This window comes from Callospermophilus lateralis, unplaced genomic scaffold (genome assembly GCF_048772815.1).
Source record: "Callospermophilus lateralis isolate mCalLat2 unplaced genomic scaffold, mCalLat2.hap1 Scaffold_386, whole genome shotgun sequence".
Lineage (NCBI taxonomy): Eukaryota > Metazoa > Chordata > Mammalia > Rodentia > Sciuridae > Callospermophilus > Callospermophilus lateralis.
Window position 1 is genome coordinate 95,285 of NW_027514285.1, and position 18,408 is coordinate 113,692.

Consider the following 18,408-nt stretch of genomic DNA (forward strand, 5'->3'; position numbering starts at 1 on the left):
TAGAGAAAGATGTGGTTTCATTTCAAATAGCAAAACTGTGTTTTCCTATAGATATAACTCATGTGTCTCTTTCTGTTCTTTCAAACTCCCTGTCACTTTTAGGCCTCTTTACACCGTGGTTGGTACAAAATATAGATCAGCCACAGACAGCATATACTCACTTTATGGCATTTCTTGAAATCATTCCTGAATGACCTCCATTCTATCAAAGTCAACCCTTAATTGTATTACCTGTGTCCATGCAATCCTGGCTTCTCATCATCATTGTTCCATGCTAGATCACATTAGAGCAATGCATTTTCCGTTTCTACCAAACAAGAAATTCAGTATATAGGTTTATAATTCTAAAGTGGAATTCTTATGCTCTCCATTAAAAAAACAAAATTAAAAAGGTTTCTTCAGTTTCCAGATCTCCACAACCAATAAAATTGTATTGTACTTGCTCTATTATTATCCTCAATATTTCATAAGTCTTTATTTGTTTAAATGTCTCTCCCCAATACTGACACCTGCTTTCAATTAGAAAATCAGTCTTAAATATCTTTGTATATTAATACTTAAAACACTGACATGTAGCAGATGCTATGTGAATTAATATTTATGTATTAAGGCATTTCTATTCTCTGTGTGTCTTGTCTGTTGTGCAGATGCTGCTAAATAGATTTTAACTGTTTTAACTTTTCCGAAGAGTGTTTATATACAGTTTCATGTTAAGAAAACAGTACCGTAGGCTAAGTACAGTTTTATCACTTATGTGGTTTTGCTGTTTATTTATTTATTTATTTATTTTGTGAGGTGTTTGCATGTTTGTTTGCTGGTTTGCTTGATTTTCACAAACATGTTAGTAATTCACAGGTAAATTAGAAACTATAGATGAAATATCATATTGTTTATATGTTCTTGTTGTGTATTTAAAGTCTATGTTTTAGTTAATAGGCAGTTAAAATAAATTAAGTTTCATTTTAGATCATAGGACTTGCAGTTTGTAAGGCAATGGACAAGAGGAACACTAATTTTTATGTCATATGTATTTCTCCCCTTTAAATAATTTATGATACTTTTATATATTCAATACCAATTATGAGGATCTTACAGTGAATGTCATTTTAAACTTACTAAATAAGAATAAAAAAATTGAAGAAACAGAAATGATATAAAATGTGACAATATAGTTAAGGATTTATGATATACATGTTGAATGTTGGAGTAAATGTGCAGGAGGCCAGTTATAGGATATTTCATGATTTTTAAATGGTTTGGAAATTTCCTCCACAGACTGACTTAACCTTCCAAGAGAAAATGTGAATTAAGCACTAACATTCCTATGTTCCACCTGTGTGTCATTTGAAAATAATTTCATGCTTCTGGGGATTTTAGGGAGCCCATGAGTACATTAATTTATTTATTTTATAATCTTGTTCCCAGAATTTTTTCTCAAATTAAAATGGAAATCGACAGACATTATTACCATGTGTGTGTGTGTGTGTGTGTGTGTGTGTGTGTGTGTGTGTATACACATATACAGTATATACTATACTGTAAATATATATTTAAAGTACTGGGGTAATTCTGAATCATGTACAGCCAGAGAAATGAGAAGTTGTGCTCCATCTGTGTGCTATATGATAAAATGCATTCTACTGTATAATTAACTAATTAATTAATTGAAAAAAATAATATATATAGTGGAAAAAATTAAATAGATTTACTCAGCTTTCTAAATTATACACATTGAAAGAAATCTACCAAAGGCATATAGTTTTTTACCTTGTGAATGGTAATTATAGTTTTGCTACTTTTCTGGATCATATGATCATTCACATGCAGTAGTCATTCATTTATATCCAGGGTACCATGGATTGATATTGTGAGGTGGTCTTTCTATGGTATAACATGAAAGGTATCAATGGTTCCTAGTCAAGTTACTATTACATGCCCAAAAAACAAAAATACAATTTCAGCCTATAAATATGAATCACTTTATTGAAAGCTCAAATACTCAACATTCCCAGGAAAAGATATTGTTTGGATTGCTAAGGATAATCATTCCAAATAAATATTCAGCTAAATGATGAGGTAACCACATTTTTAGTACCATCAATAATCTAGACAAATAAAAATATGGATACTTGCCTCTTGAAATGTCAAAACGTTCACTTTTACTAAAACTATATTTACTTTGTTGAAAAACAAAGCTAATGATGCCATTTCACTGTTACTTTTTGCTATTGTTGTTGTTTCTTCTGTAGTTTCTCATGTGTTTTCAAACATCATATTTTCATTGCAATCATAATTTTTTCTTTTTAATTACTCATAACTAATTGAAAAGAATATCTAAATATGTAATCTGGATTAACAGGGGGCTTCTGATAATTTAGTGGGCACACTAATGAATTATAATAGTTAGGATAAGCATCTTTGTACTATTTTTATATTGCCATATTCTGACTTTGGAAAAAAAAGAAACTTTTCAATATACATGTAGTTTCATCAGTCTTTGTTCATTATGATAGATTAACTTCAAAGTATATTGCATGAGTTTTTAGATTTATTAGATTTTTTAAGCTTAGTATGAAAGGAGATTCTAAAAATACATATATTGCTATCAATTTTCCATGCCTACACTACATACAAATATCACTACATCCTGACATTCGATGATGATGCAACTTTAAAAATATATATATTTCTTTCATGAATATGGGATCAGAGAGTAGAAATAACACTAATTTATTTTCCAGAATTGATAGATCCATGATTTCTTATGGGTTTTTCATTCATTGTACTTCAAAACCAAATTTCCAAATCAGTTTACTTAGCACTGAAAGTTCATCCATTTTAAAGTAATTAACACTTCCACTTTACTTCATGTTCTTTTTCTTCCCTGTACACACTCATTATTATGGTTGTCAATTATCTTCTTAACTGTATGATTTTAATAAAGGTAGCTCTACTATTAGCAAATTGCTCAGAAGCTACTAATAGCTCTCTGGAGAGCACTCTTCCTACCCAGTATCTCCCACCTTATCAGAAGGTCACATTAATTATATCTCCCTCACTGAGAGGAAATCAACATGTCAGTCAGAGGGGCTCACAACTGTGCTGAGATAGAACATGAGGGGTGAATAAGTTTTATTTAATGTCCCCAAGTAGTTCATTTGCATTTAGATCTTACAAATGAGTTAACACAAATGAAACAATGTTACATTTTGATTTATGGATGTTTAGAAAACACCAGTTTGGTATCTTTTTATGTTTATAGTTCTTAGTAAAAATCATGTCATCTGATGTTCGCTCAAGATGATTTTAAGGAATACTTGGAAAATGATTTCAAAACAATAGTGGTTTCTTTCTTTTTTCTTTACTAGTAAGAGTTGCATGTTTCAAACAGAGACTTCATTTATTATTCATTTCTTTAGTAATTAAACACATAAACTGATTGATCATAATTGTTCCAGACTTTTGATATCAAGTCTTAGAAAAAAATTATGAGAAAAGCCAGGACACAGGCAAAAGAAAGTTCTAGGAATGTGCATATATGTAATTAACATTAATACATGTATTCCTGAGTAACTATATATCTTTTATACATTGTTTTTTATATATGACAGCAGAATGCATTACAATTCATATTACACATATAGAGTATCACCCATTCATTTTTTTCAAATAAACTTTATGTGCTATTGACCCAGTTTTGATTTCAATATTCTTCTGTCATTAGTAAATAATTCATTTTATTTCATATAATATAGGAAATTATTGATTATCAAAATTAAGAATCATGTTACTAGTTATAGTATATTAATTTGACCAAATTGTGTACCACATGCATGAGTCATTGTCCCAGCAGTTTCAGAAGGTCATACATTGTAAGATAAATTTTAAGAGTTATTTTAAAAAAGGACCATTTATTTGATTCTTAATGTGTAATTTCTTTGTAATGACATCTAAGACAATGTTTCCATTAAATTCTTACTTCAAAACATCAGCATCACCTCTTAACATTGGAAATAGGTTGGCACAGGGCCCACACTTAAAAGATAAGAGCAAAACAAATTTAAAAATTCAAGAGTTCTGATATTAAGCCTCAAGTTCATTGTTCCTCTGATCCTCAATGTTAGTTTTGCCTAATAATTCAACCCACTTGTGGGACTTCTCTAACCAAATTTTCTCCCAAAATGTCTGTATCATACCTCTTGCTGAAGAAATAGTTATCAAGGAGGAATAAAAGAGAAAAGGGAAAGGGATTTTCTAATGCTCAAAACACTGATGGGGGTTTGCTTGCCACCTGTATCCCTAGGGCTCCATGTAATGTTCCTCTAGTGCATCCTTCTTTTAATTGGGACTCCTTTCTTGGAAGATTTTTGGGTCCTTGTCTCAAGTCTTCTCTATTGTTCCCAGGGATCAGGGAAGATAGTGGACACCTTCAGACACATCAGAAAGACTACTTGATTAGTGATCATTGTGTCTTTCTGATGGTTAAGTCTTAATATTAAGACTTGCTTGTCCTACATTCAAAGTTAATAGTCATTTTTTATTGTAGATAAATATAATTAACGCATGTGGTTTTCCTCAATTTTAGATTTTTCTTCTACAGGTTTTGCTTTTGCCTCTGCTGCCTGTTAAAACTTCTGATTCTGCCAAATGACTGAGTAAAATGGCAGAAAATACACATGCACATGCACACAAAATAAATAAAGAGGAGGATTTAGACAATTGGGGGTAAGAGTAGGAAAACAATTAATGATGATGCATTTCCACTTGTGTAGTAAAAGATTTGGGGTTTCTAAGCACAAAAGACTATACAATAGGGCAAAAAGTCACCAAAGCAATTGAGAAGCTAAGTGTCAGTAGTATGAGCTTGAGAAGAGCTATGACTCTGGAAGAAGAGACACATGGAACCCCACAGCTCTGCAGGGAGGGAGGTATAGGGTAACATCCTCTTTGTATTCTATCCTCCTAATGATGGAATCCTTTTTGGCAGCATTCTCCCAGAAGCTAAAATCAAAGAAAACCACTGGTATTGTAGATATAGTTCAGCTGCCTATGGTGGAAAAAGTTTAAGAATTAATCTGAAGATTTAGAGTAAAGATAGTGATTTGGGAACTTGCATTTATCACTTATTATTTGTTAGCTGGGATGAAACATCTTATGAAATTCGTAATAGTTACTATGAGCAAAGTGTAAAGGAGAGCAGAAAATCAGGACAAGGTATATAAAGAAAAAAGACAAGAAAAAAATGATACCAAGAAAGTTACAACTTTTGAGGGGGCTACAGACTCACAATAAGATTTATGTTTATGAGAGAAGTGGGTTGGAATCTGAGCTTCGAGCAAGAATTCCACTTAATATCAAGAATACAAACTTGGAATCAGGGTCGTTAAGGCAAACTTTTCTCAAGAGTACTAGCCCCAAGTTTTACCACTGGTGAAACTTGTGAACATACTGAACATTTCTAATGCTAACTTTCTTTTTGATATACAAGTTAGTATCTTACAAGGCAAAGGTATACCTAGGATTGTTAGGTAAGAAGGTGCAAATCAGAATCCTGAATTTGTTGTCCAAATAAAACAGCTAGTCTTGATATACATATGTATTTCTTTTCTGTACACTATCCTAAGAAGTTCTTCTTCTAATACTCATTGTAAATCTTAAAGTCATAATTACCATGTATCTCAAAATCTAATAATTGCAGAGCATAACTAGTTTAATTTTAACTTTCTTATAATGAGTATTAATTATATTCTAAAATAAATGATTTATAATTCATTATTGATGCATTAGAGAAAATCTTATATAATATCTTGAACCACTTAAACTTCACTTGCATCAAAATACTGTAATAATATCTCCATCACTACCATGAAACAGTCAACCTGAAATACATATTTATCCCCTAGCCACATGAACTTCAGTACTCCCCACTTATTTCATTATTAGAATGCAAATTTGGCACAAAGACAAACACGAAAAAGAAGAAGGAATTCATTCTACTTCCATTGTTTGAATATAAGAAGAGAGATTTTTAAAACAATTTTTATAAATACTTGATTAACTCAACTAAAATTCATAAATTTCTTCATGTTTCAGTTAGTCAACCTCTTTCTGTACTTCCAACCACTGACAACCATTTACTTTCTGTTCTGAAACAATAGTTGTTGTGTAACTATGTTAAGTAAATGCAATGAAACAGCATATAGACAAATTTGAATGAAAGTCAATTTCAAATAAAAGATAATATTTAAATCAAGTTTTTCTTTTATCATATCTTTTTCATGCATTATTTTATCTCATGACTCACGTTTAAATAACTGTTTTCTAATGACTATAACATTGCACCTGATTTGGAATGTCACAATACACATTGTGCAACTGAAATCAATAAATGATATGATGCTTTTCAGTAATAAATTATGGATCATGATTTCTACATTCTGAGAAACCTGGGGAAATTCTATACATACAAATAATGGGTGATTTTAACCTTTAAATGTTCTAAAATTCATGTTTTGTTCAGGATTATTTTATAAATGATAATACTGTTTCAGGAAACCAAAATATTTACATGCTTCCCTCAATTCTGATTTTTTTGACATTTTTTAGACAAGATAAGATAAAAATAATTTTAATGAGATACAAACTTTGTTTACAAATACAAGATCCTGTTTCCTGTTTTCCCTCCTTATCAAGAGAGCAAACATTTTTCAGTAGGTGTATTTTCTTATTTGTCTTAACTTTCCCATCATTGTTTTCTAAATTGAAATTAGTGATTACATTCATACTTAGAAGATGTTGCTAAAAAGAGGGCTCTGACCACTGAAATGTCAATGAGTAGAGCTAGATGATTCCAAGTCACAGAAAGCACATATCTACCACCATTAGACTGGCGGGGCTTAAATGTGGCCACAATGGAGTAGCAGGGCGAAGATTGTGTTTCTGCAAAATTAGATTTTTGAACATATGTGGAGGTGGTCTGATATAGCTGTGAGGAATAGAAACAGGAATAGAAAAGAAGGGGGGAGGTATTCTATCAATGTCTTTCCATAGATTAGTGGTTATAAAAAAATTTGAAAACATTATTTCAGAAGATTCCCAATAATATTAAGCAGGCAGAATAACCCAGTGATTGAGTCGGACCTCTGAAAACCATTTTTGGTCCTAATCCTTATTTTCTGTTCTTTTGTGTTAATTTTGACTATTTAGATAATGATACTTGCTACCCCGTAGTGGTTCCTCACCTATATAGTAAGGACAGATGTAATAGCTTTTAGATAAATTATGAGTAATTTTATAATCCTTTATCTGTAATCCCCAAATCTAAGCAAAACTGAACACTAAATGCTTTGTCCAAAACTTCAAATAAATATGGAATGAATAAGTCTATAAACCACAAAGCTTTCCATAACTCATTTGGAAGAAAAACAGCCCAAATATGAATTTATTTGGTTACAAAAGCTGACCGAAATTAAATTGAGGGTTTTTGAAATCTTAATTTATGCCACTTGGTGTGACAATCCAATTCTCTGCAGAAATATTATTACAATTGTTACTATTTGCTTTAAGTTTAAAGATGCAGAAATTAGTTAAATCACTTATGTTAAATTGCTGCATTGGCGTTGTGTTTTAAATTTTCTTCCTCCTTACAAATTCATGAAAATTTATGTAATTTAAGCTTCATTCAAAGAAAGAATTGCTATAGAGTTTGCTTGATTCCGAAAGTAATATATTAAGCTAGATGACATTTATGTTGTTTGATTTTTACTTGCTTAGTTGTTCTTATGTAGTTACATACTTATTTTTTGACAATGATAAATATGTACTTATAAGTGCATATGTGTGTTTGTACGTATCAATACATATATATGTAATTTAATGAAAATATTCCTGAATGTGCTGGATTGTGTGTAGTCATTTTCATTAGGCAGCTAAATCTGGAAAATATGTATCTGGTGCTATTTTACACATTTAATGTGATATGTGTTCAAAAACACAAATTTTTAATTTTCTTGCTTTTGAGCATTATATCAAGTTGCCCATTATTCATATTTCCCAAATATGTAAGGTTTTCTATGAAGTTTTTTTATAAAGGATTTTCCTCCAAAATACACATATAGACATATTGAGAACATTCAATTTAATGAAATTGTTTTTATTTCCTTTAATAGAATGTTAGAAACCTAGGGTAAAACATTTAAAATATATACTCATTGTGCTTTCTGCCATTAAAAAATGTGAATACTTTATATGGTAAATTTTTGAAACTTTGTTATTCTTCGGTTTTGCCTGATTATAATACTAGCTTTTTAAAAGTCAAGTGAATTGAGCTGAAGCCAGGTAAATGTGTTTCAAATATCTATACATAAATATTTAAAATCCTGATATTTTAAAATAAAAATGATTAATTCTGACATTGGAAGATATTATAATTTTGTATAATAACCACAAAAGTTCCCCAGATGAAATACACACACACACACACACACACACACACACACACACACACACACATACACACATTCAAACTTTTTCTGTAGAAAATATAGGTTTAAGATTTTAGGATCTATTTTTCTTTAAACAAACAACTAAAATATATGTGAATATTTTTGAAAGGATTTAAGAACAAAACATGATTTCCTCATCATTTAAAATTGTTTTCTCAATAACATCTCAAATAATTTTGAATGTTAGAATGAAGGTAGAATGTGGTGGCATAGGCCTAAAATCCTAGTTGCTCAGAAGGCTGAGACTAGAGGCTTACAAGTCCAAAGCCAGTCTCAGAAAATAAGCAAGACCCTAAGCAATTTAGTGAGACCCTGTCACAAAATTAAAATAAAAATTGCTGGGGATGTGGCTTAGTGGTTAAGTACGCCAGTGTTCAATACCTGGTACAGAAAAAAAGAAATATGCTTATGAAAAACAAAATTAACTGCTCTCAGGATCATAATTTTTTCAGTGGAATGGATTATATACAGAAACCCATGCATAACACACACACACACACACACACACACACACACACACACGTAGATATCCATATGTATTCATATATATGTATTTATGCCATGTTTTTTTCAACATACATAAAGTATTAATACAGATATGAATTCAATAGAAGTATAGAAAGAATATAATTGTAATGGAATCACATTAGTATACTTATTCTAATTTCATAATTTCAACTATAATTTCTGTGCCCTGATAGTGTATTTGTAAGACTAGTGTATTGTTGTAAATACAATGTGCTAAAATATTAATTTGGAGTCTTTATTTCTACTTTGTCTTCAATGTAACAATTATTTTTGCTTTATTCTCTTTACATTTCAATAATAAGTTCAAATTGATACCAATATTGCTTCTAAAAGATGGATGCTAACTTCTATTGATAAACTATGCTTCAAAGAAAAGCATTAATTAGAAGGGAACATATTTTAAAAGCATTTATTTGGAAAAATAAAGAAGAATTCTGTATTTATTGTACAAAAATGACACAAGATTTTCACAGAGATTTAAAGAGAAATTGTCTTAGGCCAGACGCTAGGGGTCATTTAACTTTGTCAAGTTCTAGAATTTCATTCTCAAACATTCTGAAATTAACTCAGATAATTCTTGTACATCAAATTTTTATAAGGGCCATGACTTGAAATTACCTGTCATAATACTGAGTATTTGTTAAAATGAATTTGGATAGCTTCTTTAATTTTAGATTTATTCTTTGTCTCCAACTCTCAATGTTTCTGCATCACTCCCTATCAACTTTCTTTCAATTCTATTTTTGAGAACACATGTTTTTTCATGGTACAAAGTGGGAGTATTATTAGTTTCCCTGGCTGATTTCTTCCTTTGGAATGATGACTTTTTTAAAGAAAATTACCAAATTTAATATATATCTATTAATAGTATTACTAAGTTAGAAATTAAGATTACAATACCTATCAGCATAGTGTGCAGGGTAATTTATTTCTTCATCCAAATGTAATTTCTATCCTTTAGAGGTAGTTTGGCCTTGGAAACTGACTTTTATGCAAAGTGTTCTTAAGTCTTCTACCTTCTGACTGTCACTAGATTCAGTCACCTGAAACAACTAATATAAGAAAATGAGAAGAAAATGAAAACAGGGCATTGTTTATCTGGGACTTTTCTGTACTATTGTTATGGCTTGTCTGTGTCTTGCAACAGAAGTTGCCATTTTTTCTCAATGACCTTTACCATACACCTGCTATTTCAAATTATGTGACCATTTCTTCTGCATCCCTCTGGTCCCTGGAATTGGCAATTTCAGTGATTTGCTACCCCTTGTCAATTTTATCTTTCCTCATCCACAATTTTGAAAGTAGTCCATTTATTTAACTTTTTAACTCTATTTTTATGTATCATTTTTTCTAGATGAAACTTTACAATTGCAACTACATAGGACAGTAATGGATTATGGAATATAATTAGCTAGGGTTAGTTTTGCATGGCAAGTTAAAGTATTGGAAATATTTACATAATCTTGATATTTAAGTTAAGAAACCATTATAGCCTATAAATATGAGAGAGCCTTTTTAAAATTTCCTACCTCCCTTTTCTTTTCTTCCTCCAAAGAGCCAAGTATGTTGTTGAATCTTCCATATTTTAACTTCTAAATATAATTTCTACCTTTCTTTTTCTCTGTGCCCATAGAAACAGATACCAAACTGTTGCCTTTGGGATTCCCTTACTCTCTGGCATATACTTGATATTGGTAAATGGATAGCATCATAAATTGATGGGAGAAGAGAAGAAAAGCCAGATTGTGTATTTATTCTTGCTGTTTCTCTGCATTGCTCCTCAGTCCTAAGGAGGGTAACATTCCCTAATATTGCTTAAGTGTTGCTGCTGCAGTGTCCTTTGATGATTCCCCAGCTCACGAAAATTATTTCAACCATTTCCTCAGTATAAATTAGTGCCTGTCATTTCTTTCTTGCCATCTCTTGATTTTGATGATTTTATAATCTGATCCAAATTCTCACTAATTTCGTATCTGATTCACTTGATTAAAATATGGTATGACTCATACAATAAGCAAATGATTTAGTTTTATATATTAACAGAATAGAAAGTTTTAAACTTAGAAAATGGATACATTTCTGTAATCAAGAGCATAAAGTCAATTAGAAATTTTAACCCCCAATTGCCTGGAATCTAAAATTTAATGCAGATGATTTTAAAACAGTAATTTTTTTTTAAAAAAAAGAAAAAGAAGTGTTCATATCAAGAGAGATATAAGCTGGTGTGATTGTATTTTCAATATATGTAAGGTTATTTCATTTTATGCTTCAGGTCAAGATTAATTTAATAAGAATGTTTCTGTTTACTATGATAATTCCATGTAGCATTCAGGTATATGACCATGATGTCACATCTCAATAATACTTCAACTTGTTAGAAAAGATAACAATTTATTTTTTAAGGTAACTTAAGAGTATTTCTGTGCTAAGGTAATTGCTTACATCAAACATTGGATTTGATTTTGCAGAGAAAATGATCCAGAAAATTTTTTGAAATTTTGTCAATTCTTCCTCAATATGTGTAAGTCTGTATTTCAGGATGAAATATTTAGAAAAATATAAATTAATATATTTAATCCATTAATATCCACTTTTGAAAAATAATTACTTAGCCTTCTGTGGCATCATAAATTATTATGAATACCAAAATTCATTTCAGAAGGTCATAGTTGTTAGTGGAAAATTTAAATATCTACAGTATAATTTCTGATGACAGTAGAATTGGAATGTGTTTTATTAATTTAAAATTATATTGGATTTAGTATGTATTTGTTTCAAAAATGACATGATTTAAAAGCCTGTAACAATTCACAAAATTATCATTAACATCATAACTGCCTTATATGAAGTTCTAACATAAATGCGTATGTATATGTTAGAAATCTCCCACCCAAAGAAATATTTGTCAGTTCTTACTGCTGTTTCAGAAAATGTTATTAGTGACCTTGGCTATCAGATACTGTGTATATTCTAACAGTTTTTAGTAGCCATTGGGAATCCAATCTGAAATGTGGAAAAGTAATGTTCCTGAATTACCTCAGAAATATTTCTGAAAAGTACCTTATGCCACATTATATTTAGTATAAGCTTTAAAATGTTTGAAAGCTGTCAAAATATATCAATCTTTTTAAATACAAAACTTCTGTCAAGAAATAAAAATGTAACAATTAAGGTGATATAGTTCTTGAAGTTACATAACAAATTGCTTTCAATTGTTCAAATTTGAAAATCAGTAGGAGTGCATCTTTAGATGTAATTCATTAATACATTCTTAAGATTAAATGCCACCATTGTCCTATTGGAAAAGTTATTCCATTTCATTTCTTGTAAGTTATTTTTCCCTCACATTAGGTGCATAAAATTAGTCTTGCCTTTTATACTGCATTAAAAACTTCATACTTCAGGAAGAGCCAGATCTATATTATTTTGTTAAAAAATATTTCAAAAGTAGATGGAAATATCGCATTTCAATGTGTATATAGATAAGTATGCTTCTTATCAATGTTTTATCTCTTATTTCCAGGTTTACTCTTTTAACCTACTTTCTTAAAAGTGATGACCTCTTAGCTGGGCACCATGGTGCATGCCTATAATCTCATCTGGAGGATGAAGCAGGAGGATCATGAGCTCAAAGGCAGTCTCAGCAAAAGCAAGGCACTAAGTAACTCAGTGAGACCCTGACTCTAAATAAAATACAAAATAGGGTTGGTGATGTGGCTCAGTGGTTGAGTCCTGAGTTTAAACCCTGGTAGCACTAATAATAATAATAACAACAACACCTAAAATATGTTTTTTATTTTGCCAGGTGACAATGTATTTAGTACTGCTAGTGAGATATTAAAACCTAAGAAAGAAAAAATTCTGCTCCTTTGTTTTAGTACATTTCTTGGCAAATTTATGCAATATACATGGAATTTATCTGTATCTGGGTCTTGCAGTGCCTACAGCTTCTCCAGTGCCTGGTTCCACAGCAGTATATTATGTCCAGTAGCACCCAGTGAAAACAAGGTGGCTCTAACACCTGATGTGGGCCCTTTTTTAGCACCATGCCTTCAGCCAGCTCCTGCTGTACTCACAGCTTCTCTGGGTCTCAGGTCCTATAGCACACTGTAGCCAGCAGAGACCAGCACCTCCTCATGACACCCTCCTTAGGGTAGGTAATTACATAGAAAGTGCTTCCAGAGAAGCTTTTTATGAACTTCTTTACCCTACAATTCTTGATGGTAGATGTCTGGAGAATTCCAAAGAAAACATTTAAATTAAGTCTCATTGATGTGGTATCATAGCAACTTCTTTGCGATGATGTCACAGGCAAGTATCACAAAAAGGTCTCATTTTCAAATACAGAGAGGTGGCTTTCCCTTAGAGTAGTCCTCATACCTGCTATGCCTGTGCTCTTCAGAGTTCACCTGGCTTTCTATGGATAAGTTTTCTCATTTTAATGAGAACTTATCTGAATGTTTATTTATAACAAAGATTTTTGTATCAGCCCTATTGATAAATAAACAAAAACAAAAGCAATTCAAATGACCATCAAAGTACAACAGAGACATTTTATATCAATTAGCAAATGTTATGCTGTAAAGGATATTTTACCAATTGCTTACTCTGCAACAAAATAGCACTTTTTTTCTTTTTCTTCTTTTCTTTTTTCTTTCTTTTTTTAAGGGAGAACATTGTTTTCTGAAATTTATTGATAGAAGAGAAATTTGTTGTCACTTTCTCACACAGTCTGATAGATCTTTGGCTAATCATCTTCACTTAAGTGTGTGAATTTTGAGGTTATGATAAAAGGCCTCATTATTTACACTTTACTCCAAAACATCCTGGTAAATGTCCTGTGGTAATTACAGTGCTTGTGGTGTCTTAAACAGCCAGAAGGACTCACTGAAGTGCATGGAGGTGTCTCAAAAAGTACTGACACAAGTGAAACAGTAAAAGTGTTACCCAAGGGATATGGACTGTGGTTGACTGAAAATGAGATAAATAATAGTCACAGCCTTGGGAGGACTTACTTCATGAGGAGTGAAGCCTGTGGGTATGTCTCCAGACTCATAATTTTTCAGGATCCTGTTGGCTTAAAGCCTCCATAACAGAAGGACCCATTGTAGGGCACAAAGAGACTCGAATGGCAAAATGGCTGGACACTGGAAATCAACCTAGATTTGCTGTTCCTGTTGTCAATCATATCTGATTTCAGCTGAAACTGAAAGAGACATTTTACAAGAATTCTAGTGCTTTCTGCCAGAAGCCCTTTGTCTCTGTTTCTGGTTCTTTGAGGACTTCATACAGAAATGAGGAAGCTAGTCCATCATTTGGGTACCCTGGAATGATTAAAACAGTTTCCAGAGTCAATACTCAATTGGTAAAGGGCAAAAGTCAAACACTGAGTATCCCTATCTCTAGAGCAATTCTCACTTGCATTCTAGTTTGAAAATTCAGTTGCCTATCTAAATCAGATCACTCATAAAATCTCCCTTTATAGGCTCTTCTGTCTTTCCCTTGTTAATTTTTTTTTCCTTCTCTGACTTATACTTCCTGGATCATTTGCTAAAATATACCTGTATCAGTCTTTGTTTCAGAGTTGTTTCTGAAGAAAATCAAATTTATATGTCTCTACTATTATAGACATTATAGCAATAAATATACATTACAAAATTGGTTTAGGATATGTATGTCCATATCAACAGAATGAGAATTTGGCTTTGCTTTTTTGTATGCATTTCAAATACCTCACTTCATACTCTTTATCAAAAAAAAAGAGAGAGAGAGAGAGAAGAAAAGAAAGAAAAGAAAAGGTAGTTAGTTCAAGATAAAATATTGTTCAAAGTTCCATTCAACAACATCCAGAATTTATCTCTTACTCACAGATATAATAACCCAGTTGTAAATTACATTCTTTCATATAAGTGTAGTAATCCCTCATACTTTGGGGATATAATGTTAAAATTGCTGCTCATAACTTTTAATGTATTCTTAAAGAAGTATAGGAAATCACATACTCAGACAAGGAATTAATCTCATTAGCAGAATAGTTTTAAGAAGTCCATTGCTTCAAATGAGAATTCTTCCAAAGATATGCAAATAGAATCAGATTATAAATGATGTTTCTCAAATAAATGCTAGTGTTTTCTACTATTGTTATTTTATAGTCTAAGATTATAAAAACTGAGAGTTTATTGAAATTTAACTGTGATGGAACACTATTGTTGGAATTATAATTTAAAAATCTGTATTCATTTATACAATGTGGGTATAGCTGTGTGATATAGGTAAGAGTAAAATTTTTTCAGAAAATTATTTTTAGTACTCTGGTGTTTATATATACTTAAGTATAAATAAAATGTTTGAAACTTTATGTTCAGTTAGAAACAATTAACTATTTTTTTTTAAATATTATCTATGAAAAGCAACATTTTGAAAGAAAATACTCCAAGAAATTAATGTCAACTCTTTCTGTACCTAGGAATTTTAAAGATTACTGTCTTGTGTAGTTTATTAAATTTAATTAATATATTTATATAAATTAATGAAATATCCAAAATATTATATATCTTGTGTGATTGAAAAGCTGACTTATATTTTCAATAAATACGGTGGGCACTGACGTACAGTACTATAATCCCAGCTACTTGGGAGGATCAAGTAGAAGAATCACAACTTTGATTGTAGCATGGGCAACATAGAAGAACCTGATACAAAATATGATTTAGAATACAACTATGGAGACCGGAGCAGGAAGCCGCGACAGCCGCCCAGCCAGACCGGAGCAGGAAGCCGCGACAGCCGCCCAGCCAGACCGGAGCAGGAAGCCGCGACAGCCGCCCAGCCAGACCGGAGCAGGAAGGCGCCAGCCGCTCAGCCAGACCGGAGGAGGAAGTCCGGTCCCGCCCCGAGCGCTAGTCTCCAGGAAGCCCATCAACCCTTAAAACCCATCAAAGTGGGTGTGGCTACCAGCACAGTTGTGGCTGATCCAGGTATCCGGTTTCCAACTTCCCCACCCTTAGCTGCGATAACTCAAAATATTTCCCACAAGCTTTTGGGGATTGTAGCTATCAACACAAAACAACAACTGTAGAGGCACCTGGTTTCTACCTCAGAGACTAGAGTAGGGAAGATACAGGTGGAAGCTCATTTCCCTTCACACTGGCTATACCCACCACCCTGAATACAGAGGCTCAAACTAGGAATAGACAACGCCACCTACTGGAAGCAAGGAAAACCGTGTTCTGAGAGACTTTTTTTTTCCTCTCTTTCTCTTTTCTTCTCTCTCTTCCACAACTTCAGCATATGTGAAACCAAGAACTGAGCATGAACAACTGAATTACCAAAGTAATATAATATAGAGGAATTGCATATACCCCACCTCCCCCCCATTTTTTTTCTGTATTTCTATCTTACTTCCCTTTCCCTTCTCTTATTTCTCTTTTCTTCCTTGTTATTTCTTTTCTTTTCTTTTTTTTTAAATTCATATTCTCTCTATACCACTTTCAATCTCCTAACTTTTGCTATCTATACATAGGGTAACTATCTAAATAGGAGGTTGAGTCTATACATTCTTCCATAAATTACCAGTCGAGTGGTTAGAGTTCTCCAAAGGTGCTAAGTTAGTTTAACCTCATTCCCTCACTCCTTTCTCTTTAAGTATAACATCCTTCGTCTGAAATTAAGTTTTCTATATGCCACCAGATATGGTACGCCTTTTATGAAACTAAGGAATATATTCTTAAGTAATAATTAAATCCAATATCTATAGTCTTAGAATCTAACTATAAATGTATTAATAATGAAAACTTGTCCTTAGATAATGTACTGTTGATATTGGGATCTGTTAACATTGTCTTTCTCCAAAAAAGAGGGATATTGGAGCTATTCAAGAACAATACAAATATATAAGGGGAAAAACATTAGCTCAACAGTTTCACAAAGCTAGAAAGAATCATGAGCAGTATGAAAAGACAAGGAAAGAAAGGACCACAAACAATACAGGTCAATTCAACATTAGATGAGGTAATATCTGCAGCTGATGGAATGTCAGACAAAGAGTTCAGGATATACATGCTTCAGATGATCTGGAGTCTCAAGGAAGACATTATTCATCAAATTCAGACAATGAAAAATCACTTTGACAATGAATTACATAAACAAATCCAAGAAGCAAAAGATCAACTCTATAGGGAGATAGAGGATATAAAAAACAAACAAACAGAAATCCTGGAAATGCAGGAAACAATAAACCAAATTAAAAACTCAAATGAGAGTATTACCAGCAGAGTAGAACACTTGGAAGATAGAACTTCAGACAACGAAGACAAAGTTTTTCAACTTGAAAAGAACATAGACAGCTCAGCGAGAATGTTAAGAAATCATGAGCAGAACATCCAAGAATTATGGGATAACATCAAGAAACCAAACCTAAGAGTTATTGGGATACAAGAGGGTACAGAGGTCCAAACCAAGGGAATGAGTAAACTATTCAATGAAATAATACTAGAAAACTTCCCCGACTTAAAGAATGAAAAAGAAATCCAAATACTAGAAGCCTACAGGACACCGAATATACAAAATCATAAGAGATCCACACCAAGACATATAATAATGAAGATGCCCAACATACAGAATAAGGAGAGAAACTTAAAAGCCACAAGAGAGAGGAAGCAGATTACATTTAAGGGTAAACCAATCAGGATAACTGCTGATCTTTCAACACAGACTCTGAAAGCTAGAAGATCCTGGAACAACATATTTCAAACGCTGAAAGAAAAAGGGTTCCAACCAAGAATCATGTATCCACCGAAATTAAGCTTCAGGATTGAAGATGAAATAAAAATCTTCCATGATAAGCAAAAGTTAAAAGAATTTGCAGCTAGAAAACCAGCTCTTCAAAACATCCTTGGCAAAACATTACAGGAAGAGGAAATGAAAAATAACAATGAAAACCAACAACGGGAGGTAGTACAATAAAGGAAAAACTAAGCATAGAGGAAAAACTAATCATGTTAAGTATCATACATAACCAAATATGGCTGGAAATACAAACCATATCTCAATAGTAACCCTAAATGTTAATGGCTTAAATGCACCAATCAAAAGACATAGGCTAGTAGAATGGATTAAAAAAAAAGATCCAACAATATGCTGCCTACAGGAGACTCATCTGATAGGAAAAGACATACACAGACTGAAGGTGAAAGGTTGGGAAAAATCATATCACTCATACGGACCCCGGAAGCAAGCAGGGGTGTCCATACTTGTATCAAATAAAATAGACTTCAAGCCAAAGTTAATCAAAAGGGATAAACAAGGACAATACATACTGCTCAAGGGAACCATACACCAACAAGACTTGACGATCATTAATATATATGCCCCAAAC